We start from the raw sequence: 14,300 nt of genomic DNA on the forward strand, positions 1-14,300 counted from the left end.
CCATCATGACCATCACCATCATTATCATCACCACCACAATTACTACCACCATCAATACCAGCATCATTACCACCACCACATCACCATCATTATCACCATCCTCATTATCACCACCACCATCATCACCATCACCACCATTACTACCACCATCAATATCATCACTATCATCACCACCATCATCACCATCATCAATAAGGGGATGGTGGATCACAGATGGAGGGCTTTACTATGGCTTTGTGTGGACCCCCCTTCCCCCCACAGTGCAGCGTAACACTGTTATCTACCACATCTACAGCAGGGTAAATTACAGTTGAAGTCACTCAATTCAGGAAGTTCAAAAAAGGAAACGCTTTTGAAATATCTTCTCCTTTTCAGTAGATTGAGAAATCGATCAAAATGGATGCCATTTTCTGTTTATTTCCTGAATTGACTGACTTAAATTCGAATTGAGCCCAACCCTGCATTTCATCTATAGACAAATGCCACAGTATATCCAGGCTGCTCCTGAAATGGCACCCTATTCCCTATAGTGTAGTACTTTTGACCAGATCCCATAGGCTAGTAGTAAAGTGGTGCAATATAGGGAATAGGGTGCCATTTCGGACGAACTCTAGCTAACCTCTTACATCCTCATCAGCCTGTGACACAGACCTGTTGGGTCGAATACGTATTTCAACTATTTGAAATATGAAATATATTGAGGTGCGCTTGATTTAGCTTGCCTGGAATGAGGAGGTTGCACTTCTGGGAATATTTGATTGGTTTCATTGTGCCTGACAAGCTACTGTATATCAAGCGCACCTCATGTGTTTCAACTATTTGAAATACGAAATATATTGAGGTGTGCTTGATTTAGCTTGCCTGGAATGAGGAGGTTGCACTTCTGGGAATATTTGATTGGTTTCATTGTGCCTGACAAGCTACTGTATATCAAGCGCACCTCATGTGTTTCAACTATTTGAAATACGTATTCGACCTCAGCCTGCATTAAATACAGGCCACCATGTCTTAGTCGTTCATCTAACTACAGTACCACCAGAAACCTTGTACTGGAGACCTTTCAAACAGCATCTATTAAGCATTTATTTAGTTTTTCATATGGTCATTGTTTATAATACTGTAAATTCATTTGGGCTCTGTCCTCTTCTGTGAGCTATCGGACAGACAATGTTCCCTGTAGTATTTTTCTGAATTTATATATCATACTAGTGAGGTCACCTTTCTGATGTTCCTGTACTACTCAGGGCAACGTCTTTTTTTGTACATCACAACATCACATCCTGGTTTCCCAGAATTCTCTGCAATTGACATGTTCCAAGCATTTGTTTTCCTCTATTCTCCTGCACTTTCTAGTGTGTTGCTTTGAAGTGATGGAGAGTAGAGGGGCATAGAGAGTCTCTAGAGAGATATAGGGGGTAGAGAAGGAGATGGAAGGAGAGAGGAGGAGATGTGGAAGATGAAAGGACCAAATGTTTCAGTGAAAAGGGGGAGGGGGGACAATAGAAGAGAGGGATGGGGTAGTGCTTGCTTCAGTCTCACATCCCATCCTCTGCCGAGGGTAACCAACCAAGGTCATATCAACGCTCCAATCAAACGTCTCCAATCCATGCCTCTTTGGTTTAACCGGTCTGTGCTGAACTAGCAGACTGAGATCAAAAGATAACACACAGACTATCTCTCTCTCTTTTTCTCTTTTTCTCTCTTTCTTTCTCTCTTTCAATTAAATTTCAATTTAAGGGCATGATTGGCATGGGAAACATATGTTAACATTGCCAAAGCAAGTGAAGTAGATAATAAACAAAAGTTAAATAAACAATAAAAATGAACAGTAAACATTAACAAAAGATCCAAAATAATAAAGACATTTCAAATGTCATATTATGTGCAAATAGTTAAAGTACAAAAGGTCAAATAAATCATCATAAATATGGTTTGTATTTACAATGGTGTTTGTTCTTCACTGGTTGCCCTTTTCTTGTGGCAACAGGTCACAAATCTTGCTGCTGTGATGGCAGACTGGTATTTCACCCAAAAGATATGGACGTTTATCAAAATTGGGTCTGTTTTTGAATTCTTTGTGTGTCTGTGTAATCTGAGGGAAATATGTGTCTCTAATATGCTCATACATTTGGCAGGTTAGGAAGTGCAGCTCAGTTTCCACCTCATTTTGTGGGCAGTGAGCACATAGCCTGTCTTTGCTTGAGAGCCATGTCTGCCTGCGGCGGCCTTTCTCAATAGCAAGGCTTTGCTCACTGAGTCTGTACATAGTCAAAGCTTTCCTTAAGTTTGGTCAGTCACAGTGGTCAGGTATTCTGCCACTATGTACTCTCTGTTTAGGGACAAATAGCATTCTAGTTTGCTCTGTTTTTTTGCTAATTGTTTCCAATGTGTCAAGTAATTATCTTTTTGTTTTCTCATGATTTGGTTGGGTCTAATTGTGCTGCTGTCCTGGGGCTCTGTGGGGTGTGTTTGTGTTTGTGAACAGAGCCCCAGGACCAGCTTGCTTAGGGGACTCTTCTCCAGGTTCATCTCTCTGTAGGTGATGGTTTTGTTATGGAAGGTTTGGGAATCGCTTCCTTTTAGGTGGTTGATAATTAGAGGGTATCGGCTCTGCACGCATTATTTGGTGTTTTACGGAGAGGATATTTTTGCAGAATTCTGCATGCAGAGTTTCAATTTGTCCCATTTTGTGAATTCTTGATAGGTGAGTGTATCCCAGACAACCATAAAGGACAATGGGTTCTATAACTGATTCAAGTATTTTTAGCAAGATCCTAATTGGTATGTTGAATTTTATGTTCCTTTTTTTTGGTATAGAAGGCCCTTCTTGCCTTGTGGAAGTTACCTGTGGCACGAATGTTTAGGCTGAGGCATGTATAGTTTTTTTGTGTGCTCTAGGGCAACGGTGTCTAGATGGAATTCGTATTTGTGTTTCTGGCTACTGGACCTTTTTTGGAACACCATTATTTTGGTCTTACTGAGAGTTATTGTCAGGGCCCAGGTCTGACCGAACCTGTGCAGATGATCTAGGTGCTGCTGTAGGCCCTCCTAGGTTGGGGACAGAAGCACCAGATCATCAGGTAAACAGTAGACATTTGACTTCAGATTCTAGTAGGGTGAGGCCGGCTCTCTCTCGTACCACATTCAGCGTTACCAAAAAACAGTAGTACTCTTTTGGTTTTTGGCTGGACTTTCAAAGTAGGCTGATATGTACTTGGAGAGTCTGTCAAACCAGTCTATTTGGTAGAACTCATTTGGCACCTGGGGGAACCATTTCATCAAAAGCGATTCTAGGATTATAGTAACACACACATACACCACCCTCAGCGGGGGAGGTCAGAGCCGGATGCATATTGTCCTAACTTTAACCCTAACTCCTAACTTTAACCCTAACTCCTAACTTTAACCCTAACTTTAACCCTAACTCCTAACTTTAACCCTAACTCCTAACTTTAACCCCAACCTTAACCCTAACTCCTAACTTTAACCCCAAACTTAACCCTAACTCCTAACTTTAACCCTAACTCCTAACTTTAACCCTAACTTTAACCTTAAACCTAACTCCTAACTTTAACCTTAACCCTAACTCCTAACTTTAACCCTAAACCTAACCCCTAAAGCCTAAAATAGCCTTTTTACAAGTGAAGTCCAAACTTCTCTGTATTTGAGTTTACTATTCTTTTGGACGTTTGGTACTCACAGGTATAGTAAAGCGTGTCCACACACACACTCCTTTAGGCGTGTAGTAACTGTCATAAGTAACTCCAACAAAAATATTAAAACATGAGGCACTGATTTCACTGCTTTATATCATCATGTCCTTTACTCTTTTTCCTCTTACTGTAGGGGATCTGGAGAAAGTGGTAATACCAGGCATAATATGGTTTCGCTCTTTCAGAGCAGGCCTGTGTCGTCTGTGTTTAGACTGCTTAGTGGAGGAGGATTGACTGACAATGTCAAGTCTTAGCATTAGATGCTACTGTACTGTGGTGGTGATGGACATGTCTGTGGACTCATAATGGGATAGATGTCAAGACCAATGACATCTCCGTGTGTGACATGCTGTTGAAAAGACTAGGGCGATGTGTGTGTTTGATGGTGTCAGTGGACAGAGGGCATCATAGCGTCAGGAGAAGACTAAACCCGACAACCGAGAAAGTGAGCTACACACACATAATTGTGTCCGTGCGTGTATGTGAGACTGAGTGGGAGGATGTGACAGAGTGCTCCCACCTTACTGTCACTCATTACTGGTGACAGATGTTCACTAGTCAGGTTTACTCAAGCAGACAGAGCACACTGTAGGAGAGGGACCGGTGTGACTGTGTGTGGTGCTGGCAACCTGGACCACTGAACACACGACAACCTGAGAGAGGAGGGCAGGACAGGAATGGAGAGGACAGGACAGGAGAGGTCAGATTCTTTTTTTAGACTGAATAATTCAGGAAGATTGTCTGGCCTTTATTCTCATCTTTATTCTGTACTGTCTGAAGACTCCAGTTCCTCTCTTCTATCTCTCAGAGAGAGACAGAGACAGAGTGTGAGAGAGGGGTGAGAGACACACAGAGAGCGAGAGAGTGTAAGAGAGACAAAGAGAGAGAGAAGAGAGAGGGGGAGAGAGAGAGGGGAGAGACAGAGACAGGAGTGTTAGAGACAGAGAGCTTAGAGGGGGTTAGAGACAGAGAGACAGAGACAGAGAGTGTTAGAGACAGAGAGTGTTAGAGACAGAGAGAGTGGGGGGGGGAGACAGAGCTAGAGGGGGAAGAGAGGTGGGAGAGAGGGTAGAGAGGGAGAGCGAGAGTGTGAGAGAGACAAAGAGAGCGAGACGGAGAGTGTTGGAGACGGAGAGTGTTGAAGAAGGAGAGTGTTGGAGAAGGAGAGTGTTGGAGACGGAGAGGGAGGGAGAGACCGAGAGAGGGGGGAGAGAGACAGAGAGTATTGTGGAGCTAATCGTAATGTACAAAATCAGCAAAATGCCTGTGATAAGTGGTCGGTATGGACGATGTCGAGAAGAGCTTTGGGTCAGGCTCCTCTTCTTGTCAGAGTGGGATGGGGAACTAAGGCAGATATATTCACATTGCACACATTAACATTAGGGCTCAGTTAACGCGAGTAAAATTGTGAAATTTTACTGCACACATTTTTTTATTGTCTGAAAGCATTCAAAATACACTGAAAACATCCAAAATACATCATCTATACCTGATTTTACTAAAAGTTACTTTGGACAAAATACATCATCTATACCTGATTTTACTAACTGTTACTTTGGACAAAATCAACACATCAATATTCTTGTTATGCTTTTTGTATAAAAACAATTAAATTACAGGTCAATTTGAGCAAATTCTGAATTTGTGATTAATCGTGATTAGTCACAGCAAATCCTGTGATTAACTTGAAGAAGAGTTTTAATTGTTTGACAGCCCTAGTTAACATATATGTCCAGTTGACATGCATACAGTATACTGTATATAACACATCCTATCACATGTTATAAACACTGGACAAAACTTAAATACTTAAATAAACATAAGCTGACTGCCAAACATGCTTCGGCATACAAACAAAATGTACATAAATGTTAATACTGTATGTGTCATGTAAACATACAGAAATGGGGAGCGGAAAAAGCCATGGTTTCAAGATCCCTAAATGTTATATCTGTCTCCGTAAGAACACATGTCATTTTCATTCACAGCTGTTGCCTCTTTATGCAACGTTATTTCCTCTCTCAAACGAAAGGTTTAGCTGATTGTGTAAAACTGCCAGACCTTCCTCAATGTGCTTCTCATTCTGGCCAAATCTGAGGAGGAAAAGGGTCTGTTTGTGCCAAAAACTACACGGCTCTATGTATCACAAACTCTAGCTTAAATAACACAAAAATGAAATAGATTTACAGTAGTGAATAGACAGTGACAGCATTATTCTTCACTGAGACCTGGTTCTCTGAGATCAGCATCTGCAGCCCACATGCAATCTAAAATTATACTTCCAGCAGCCGACATTACAGCAGCCATTGACTGTAGCTCCGCTGTGGTCTCTATGGCTGTGGTCTCTATGGCTGTGGTCTCTATGGCTGTGGTCTCTATGGCTGCGGTCTCTATGGCTGCGGTCTCTATGGCTGTGGTCTCTATGGCTGCGGTCTCTATGGCTGCGGTCTCTATGGCTGCGGTCTCTATGGCTGTCTCTATGGCTGCGGTCTCTATGGCTGCGGTCTCTATGGCTGCGGTCTCTATGGCTGCTCTCTATGGCTGCGGTCTCTATGGCTGCGGTCTCTATGGCTGCGGTCTCTATTGGCTGCGGTCTCTATTGGCTGCGGTCTCTATTGGCTGCGGTCTCTATTGGCTGCGGTCTCTATGGCTGCGTCCTCTATGGCTGCGTCCTCTATGGCTGCGTCCTCTATGGCTGCGTCCTCTATGGCTGCGTCCTCTATGGCTGCGTCCTCTATGGCTGCGTCCTCTATGGCTGCAGTCTCTATGGCTGCGACCTCTATGGCTGCAGTCTCTATGGCTGCGTCCTCTATGGCTGCGTCCTCTATGGCACATTATTCCCTATATAATGCACAACCTATGGTCCCTGGTCAGAAGTAGTGTACTGCGTACTGTTGGGTGCTATTTGGGAAACACACTTCCTATGTGAACAGGAGGTGGACAGAGGAGCAGGAGAGTGGTGAGGAGTGTTACTGGCGTCTGGTGCTTTTAATAGACTAACCAACCGACCTACGTGTCAACCACAGCGTGGGCTAGGAACCACAGGTACTGCAGATGGCAAATGAAAAGGTACCCGAATAAAATTACAATTTACAAACAAATGTTAACACACTGTGGTCACAAGTAGTGGGTTAATATGTATTAGAGGACAATATAAGAGCAGTTATTGAGTGTAAAATGTGACAGACTGTTCTAGACTAGTATATATGCCTCTGTGTGAAGTATGATTTTGTTCTAGATTAGTATACAGGCCTTTGTGTGTAGTATGATTTTGTTCTAGACTAGTATACATGTCTCTGTGTGTAGTATGATTTTGTTCTAGACTAGTATACATGTCTCTGTGTGTAGTATGATCTTGTTCTAGACTAGTATACATGTCTCTGTGTGTAGTATGATTTTGTAAAAGAGAAAGGGGAAAGGGTATGCATGCAAATTATGTTTTTGTAAAAGAGAAAGTACATGAATGCAAAGTATTTAAAAAAAATGTGTGAGTGCGCTTGTGTGTGTGTGAGTGCGCTCGTCTGTGGGTGTGTGTGTGTGCCCTCGTCCATGTGTGTGTGTGCTCGTCCGTGTGTGTAGGCCTGTGTGCCTGTGTGTGTGTGCGCACGCTCGTCCGGTGTGTGTGTGTGTGTGTAGCCTACTGTGTAATAAAAGTGCAATTATTGCGTGTCAAATGTTTTTGTAAAAGAGAAAGGACACAGTGTGCACTGTGCCTGTGTGTGGGTGTGTGTAGACTACTGTGTGTATATCTTAGGTATGCTGTTCCACAGGAGAGACCAGACCAGACAGACCAGAGTGCTGTGCTGCATGCCTGAAGTGGGGCCTGAAGAGTCACACCCCACTGTGAAACGGTTCCTGTAACTACTCCTGCAACTGTAGTATTTGTCTACACTCAAATGTCCCTCAGAAGCCTGTTTAAAGAGCCTTTCTGTCTCCTCCTGTCTGTTCTGTGTGTGTGTGTGTGTGTGTGTGTGTGTGTGTGTGTGTGTGTGTGTGTGTGTGTGTGTGTGTGGTTGTGTGGGTGTGGTTAGGGGTTGGGGTTGGATTAATTTTTATGGGTTGTTTATTTCATTATATTATATAGTGTAATATCTGATGTAATATGAACCTTGAAAAGTGGTGCTTGTGTGGGAGCATAATAGGTTTCCTTATACACAAAAAGCGTTGCTGTAGCATCCCTTTTGTCCTGGCCTCACAGCAGGCTTCTCTGTCATAGTGTCGCAGTAATATACATGGATAGTGAGACATTTTTTTTATAGCGTCCCAAACGATTCGCCCCCTCACCAAGCTTCCTCCTTCACCAGGCAATGCGCTAAAGTCAAGTTACATACTATTCACTGTAGCCCTTCATATAGAGCGGCTCCTATACAGTGGGCTCAGCTGGTAACGGTATTATTACCGAGTTTGCTGTTTCCATCTGTCAATCGTCCTGCTAGGCTGAACAGGTGCGGAGAGGAAGGGGGCAATGGCAGTTTCAGCGAGTCCTGGTCCTCCAATTAGGAAAAGCACACATTACCACGTGAACAAAGCCGCTGTCTGAGTGATTTGGGGACAGGCAGCTCGAGGAGCAGGGGAACGCACATTTAACTGGAAGTAGGCTAAAGGTACCGGGCGGGGACTGAAACCAAGCTATTACGGTAATTGATTTATCATCACACATTTATGCTGCCGTTTTGTGCATGCGGTCGGAATGGTCAGCGGTTGGTTGTTGTCGCTGTGATTTTTGTTAGGCTACAAGCGGGCATAGTGAATTCCGATCCAAAGAACGAACATCGCTAGCACAGGCATTGTAGGCTATTAGGCAACGGTACCGTGGGACTTGCTATGCTCCTCAATCAAGCGTCATAAAGTATTGATAGTTAACACAGCCTCGTAATCCCACCTCTGAAACCTCTCCGAACCATTGAATTCAAGTATGCTAATTGAACTTTATCCTATCATTTAATTTGACGCCCCTGCTATTGTGAGAATAGTCTATTTGTTGGTGCAGCGAGGCAGGCTGCTATAACCCACTTAAATTATTTATTAGACTGTGTGGCTGGAATAAATCAATGCTCATTTTGAATGGAGACACAAATAGCCTGAAATGAGACATTTCTTGCACAAAATAAACTTTTTATTTATCAAAAAAGAATGTTCCCATACAAATGCCACAGGGCAGTAATTGAAGTCCCCGTATTAAGTTTGTCTTAATCAATATCCTATGTGTTAATGTGAATAGTGCAGCTCTTACTACACATTTACCAAGTAAATGCATAGACATGTTATTTCTAGTAGTTTATATGGCTGTGATATAGTTCAGCTTGATGTTTTGATCTCCGTGCACCATGCCACTGTCTACCCATCCTGTCAGTATACCCAGTGCTGGCTCTCTCAGCGCTCATAATCAACTGATCCTGTCCACGCATGCGCAGTTACCATTCATCTTTGAATTTCGTGCAAGAAAGAAACGAGCAGGCGGGTCGTGCTGGTGTCAAACGTGCGAGCTCTGTCGCTGAACGTCGGCACTTGGTTTTTGGTCCTACCAGCGATCAGAACGGTGCCTGTTATCAACCAACGTGTGTTTGGATATCTTTTCCCACTTCAGTAAACACTTCAACCGTAAGTAGTCAGCATATATTTGACATCGAACCCGTTTTGTTCGGGGATAAAGTAGTCATTCAGCTTGCGGCTGTTGTGGGCTCCGGTCTGTAGCAAGCTCGAACTCTCGACGGAGTGGCGTGTAGGGTCACCGGGACCTGTGTCGGTGTGTCTGTTGTAGCTAGCTAACTTTGTAACAACTGTGTAATTGTTCTAGACAACTAAGGAAAATATACTGTTTTGTGAATTGGTACATTGTTGCTAATTTAATAAACTCTAATGGTAAATGTAAATTACGAACAAATAACTTTTTTGACTATCAAGCAAACTAGCCAAAGCAAATGATATACTCACTCGCTATACGTCGATGTTTTCACCACCTGTGCTGTTTGGACGAGTAATTTCTATAGGACCGACTAATCCATTTGTCACCTTTTTGACACGAGTAACTTCATATACATGTGAATATTTGTTTGCTCACAAAAGCAGCCATCAATAGACGGTGTTATAACATCACCTACTGGAGCAGGTGTCAGTACTTCCGCAGTGAATAGGCTATTAAGAGGAGTGTTTAGGCTAGTAGCTAGTACTACTATGGCTAAATCATATCAACACTAAACTGTCAGCATTTGCTTCATAACCTATAACAATTTTAAATGAATCGTTATCAAAATTAGTACTAGAAATTGTTAAAATGAATGCATTGTGTTTGTGGCGTGTCTTGGGAAATGTATTTGAAATGTTTTACTTCTGGTTTTGCTGTTTTGACTGTGCTCTGCGCTCTTTCTGATGTCTGTAAGCAATACTCGAGTAAACAAATCGAGGTCTAAAGTAAACAAACTAGTATGTTGCTTTATTGTCATGGTTTCACAGTTTCATTGCCATGTTCTCTGTGAAACTCCAACATGAGTGTCTGGGAACAAAGAGAAAAACACTGGGGCTTATTTCCTCATTGAGGTTTGTGTCCCTCATCTCTTCCTCATTGCTGTGTGTGTCTGTGTGTGTGTGTGTGTGTGTGTGTGTGCAAGCAAGCGAGTGTGAGTTTAGCGTAATGCTCCGCATATGGCTCGAAATGGCTCTTTTTGCTGGCAGAAATAGCAAATAGTTTGTGGGCATAGATGTGTGGTGCCAAAATGTTTTTTTTTTTTTAATTGAATCTGATTGAATTTGTTATGTAAAGGTACAGAATGACAGATTTGAAATATTGGGCAATATGCTTACATGTAGCTTCTTCCAACCTACCTGCTTTTTCAAGTGTCACAAATGAGCAGGTTTTGGTGCTGGAGTGGACTCCAATGGCCATCTGAATAGAGCGAGAGATGGTGTGTTCCCATGGGGTAAAGGTTAAAGTTCAGAGCTTTGTCACTTTAGAAAGACCCTCTGTCACATTTACTGCCACTCGGATGACTCCATGGCCTTTTTGTTTTCTCCTATTGAGTGCCCCGTGGGATGTGTGTATGATGCTTAGTTCATACACTGCAGAGATTTCTGGCCAAGTGGTTCTCACTTGGGGAATGTTATTTTTACGAGAGAAAATTACAGTGACCAGACGCATACAAATACCTTTATCTTGAATGCAATCAGGTTTTTATGTTATTTCTGTTGGTGAAGAGGAAGCTGTGGTCAGAAAAATGTGTGAATTCACTGCACAGTTAGAATAGAGAACACCCTGTTTTCCAGTTCACAATCACCACATAATGTAACACTACTCTACTATGGACTCCCGTGGGCTTGATAAACAGTCAGAGAAAATGTGAAGACACTCATAGAATTTAGAATATACAGTGTGTAACTGTTTACCCATCCTATGAGCTCAATAAACGGCCAGCAGTTGTCATTATTAAAAGGGGAGTACAGCAGCGCTCCTCTCATATACAGCAGCGCTCCTCTCATATACAGCACCATACAGTTTCAGTTGTCATTATTAAAAGGGGAGTACAGCACCATACAGTTTCAGTTGTCATTATTAAAAGGGGAGTACAGCACCATACAGTTTCAGTTGTCATTATTAAAAGGGGAGTACAGCACCATACAGTTTCAGTTGTCATTATTAAAAGGGGAGTACAGCACCATACAGTTTCAGTTGTCATTGCCGTGGATACAGAGAGGTGATTGGATGACTCTTGGTATTGGCTTATCTTCCATTAATATAATTTATGTTGACCCTGGACTAGATGTTGGAGTCAATGTGATTTATGGGACACACACACACACATTTAGACTTTAAAAGCAGTTTTTACTATGGAGAACTCAGCCTTGTGTGTGTTTGTAGGCATACTGTATGTGTTCTGTATGCAGGTTTTCCTAATAGATGGAAAAGGATCATTTTCCTCAGTCACTCTTGATGTGACTGAGATGTACAGTGGGGCAAAAAAGTATTTAGTCAGCCACCAATTGTGCAAGTTCTCCCACTTAAAAAGATGAGAGGCCTGTAATTATCATCATAGGTATACTTCAACTATGACAGACAAAATGGGATGTTTTTTTCTCCAGAAAATCACATTGTAGGATTTTTAATGAATTAATTTGCAAATTATGGTGGAAAATAAGTATTTGGTCAATAACAAAAGTTTATCTCAATACTTTGTTATATACCCTTTGTTGGCAATGACAGAGGTCAAACCTTTTCTGTAAGTCTTCACAAGGTTTTCACACACTGTTGCTGGTATTTTGGCCCATTCCTCCATGCAGATCTCCTCTAGAGCAGTGATGTTTTGGGGCTGTTGCTGGGAAACACAGACTTTCAACTCCCTCCAAAGATTCTCTATGGGGTTGAGATCTGGAGACTGGCTGGGCCACTCCAGGACCTTGAAATGATTCTTACGAAGCCACTCCTTCGTTGCCCGGGCGATGTGTTTGGGATCATTGTCATGCTGAAAGACCCAGCCACGTTTCATCTTCAATGCCCTTGCTGATGGAAGGAGGTTTTTACTCAAAATCTCACGATACATGGCCCCATTCATTCTTTCCTTTACACGGATCAGTCGTCCTGGTCCCTTTGCAGAAAAACAGCCCCAAAGCATGATGTTTCCACCCCATGATTCACAGTAGGTATGGTGTTCTTTGGATGCAACTCAGCATTCTTTGTCCTCCAAACACGACTAGTTGAGTTTTTACCCAAAAGTTCTATTTTGGTTTCATCTGACCATATGACATTCTCCCAATCTTCTTCTGGTTCATCCAAATGCTCTCTAGCATACTTCAGACGGGCCTGGACATGTACTGGCTTAAGCAGGGGGACACGTCTGGCACTGCAGGATTTGAGTCCCTGGCGGCGTAGTGTGTTACTGATGGTAGGCTCTGTTACTTTGGTCCCAGCTCTCTGCAGGTCATTCACTAGGTCCCCCCGTGTGGTTCTGGGATTTTTGCTCACCGTTCTTGTGATCATTTTGACCCCACAGGGTGAGATCTTGCGTGGAGCCCCAGATCTAGGGAGATTATCAGTGGTCTTGTATGTCTTCTATTTCCTAATAATTACTCCCACAGTTGATTTCTTCAAACCAAGCTGCTTACCTATTGCAGATTCTGTCTGGTTTCCAGCCTGGTGCAGGTCTACAATACAGGTCTGTGAGAGCCAGAAATCTTGCTTGTTTGTAGGTGACCAAATACTTATTTTCCACCACAATTTGCAAATAAATTCATTAAAAATCCTACAATGTGATTTTCTGGATTTTTCCCCCTCATTTTGTCTGTCATAGTTGAAGTGTACCTATGATGAAAATTACAGGCCTCATCTTTTTAAGTGGGAGAACTTGCACAATTGGTGGCTGACTAAATACTTTTTTACCCCACTGTATGTGAGTCTCTCTCTCTTCTCTTTCTCAATTCAATTTCATTTTAAGGGCTCTATGGGCATGGGAAACATATGTTTACATTACCGAAGCAAGTGAAATAGATAATAAACAAAGGTGAAATTAACAGCAAACATTACACTTACAAACGTTCCAAAAGAATAAAGACATTTCAAATGTCTTATTTGCAAATAGTTAAATTACAAAAGGGATAGTAAATAAACATAAATATGGGTTGAATTTACAATGGTGTTTGTTCTTCACTGGTTGCCCTTTTCTTGCTGTTGTGACGGCACGCTGTTATTTCATCCAAAAGATATGGTATTTTATCAAAATTGGGTATGTGTGTCTGCAATTGGAGGGAAATATGTGTCTCTAATATGCTCATACATTTGTCAGGAGGTTAGAAAGTGCAGCTCAATTTCCACATTTTGTGGGCAGTGTGCACATAGCCTGTCTTCTCTTGAGAGCCAGGTCTGTCTCCGGCGGCCTTTCTCAATTCTCTCTCTTCCTTCTGTCTCTCAATTCAAAGGGCTTTATTGGCATGGGACATTTTTTTACATTGCCAAAACAAATGGAATATAGACAATAAACAAGGGAAATAAACCATCAGTAAACATTATACTCACAAAAGTTTTAAAAGAATATATACATTTCAAATGTTATTATTGTCTATGTACAGTGTGCAAATAGTTGAAGTATAAATGGGAAAATAAATAAACAGATAAATATAGGTGTAGGATATGCACGATATATTGGTGAACATATCGGAATCGGACGATATTAGCTAAAAAATGCCAACATCGGTATCGACCGATGTCTAGTTTAACGGCGATGTTAAAAACAGATGTCAAAGCTGCTGTGCATACCTCTATAATGTAGGTACGTGACATAATAACGCCACTTCAAATGTTGCGCTACACGTGCAACACAGCATTCCTCACCTTGCCCACAATGTCTGCTGTGTGGATCGAGCAGTCACCACGTCCAGCAGTCATTTGAAAGAGTAAGACAATTTCAATGAGACAACTCAAAGGCGAAATCCATTAACACCAAGATAATGGAATTCATTGCCCTTGACAATCAACCATTCTCTGTCGTGGGTGAAGTTGGCTTTCGCCGACTGGTCACTACCAAGTGCGCTATTTTTCAGATGTTGCCCGACCGGAGTTACACAGTAATAGCATCACTGCTATTAGCTTCACGACATACATAC

General features: G+C 42.2%; 1 protein-coding gene across 9 annotated transcripts in view; it reads left to right on the top strand.

The window, feature by feature from the left end:
• The first annotated feature begins 8,147 nt into the window (after nucleotides 1–8,147).
• Nucleotides 8,148–14,300, top strand: part of strbp (spermatid perinuclear RNA binding protein) — a 179,900-nt gene continuing 173,747 nt past the window's right edge. For 4 of the 9 annotated variants that reach the window (XM_042326554.1, XM_042326548.1, XM_042326556.1 and 1 more), the window contains exon 1: nucleotides 9,152–9,314. The gene's annotated coding sequence lies outside the window, so the exon portion shown is untranslated. Of the gene's footprint in view, nucleotides 8,351–9,151; nucleotides 9,315–14,300 lie in introns of those variants that run through there. The other 5 variants (XM_042326552.1, XM_042326553.1, XM_042326557.1 and 2 more) reach the window with 3 other exon arrangements.

Source organism: Oncorhynchus tshawytscha, linkage group LG09 (assembly GCF_018296145.1).
Source record: "Oncorhynchus tshawytscha isolate Ot180627B linkage group LG09, Otsh_v2.0, whole genome shotgun sequence".
Taxonomy (NCBI): Eukaryota; Metazoa; Chordata; class Actinopteri; order Salmoniformes; family Salmonidae; genus Oncorhynchus; species Oncorhynchus tshawytscha.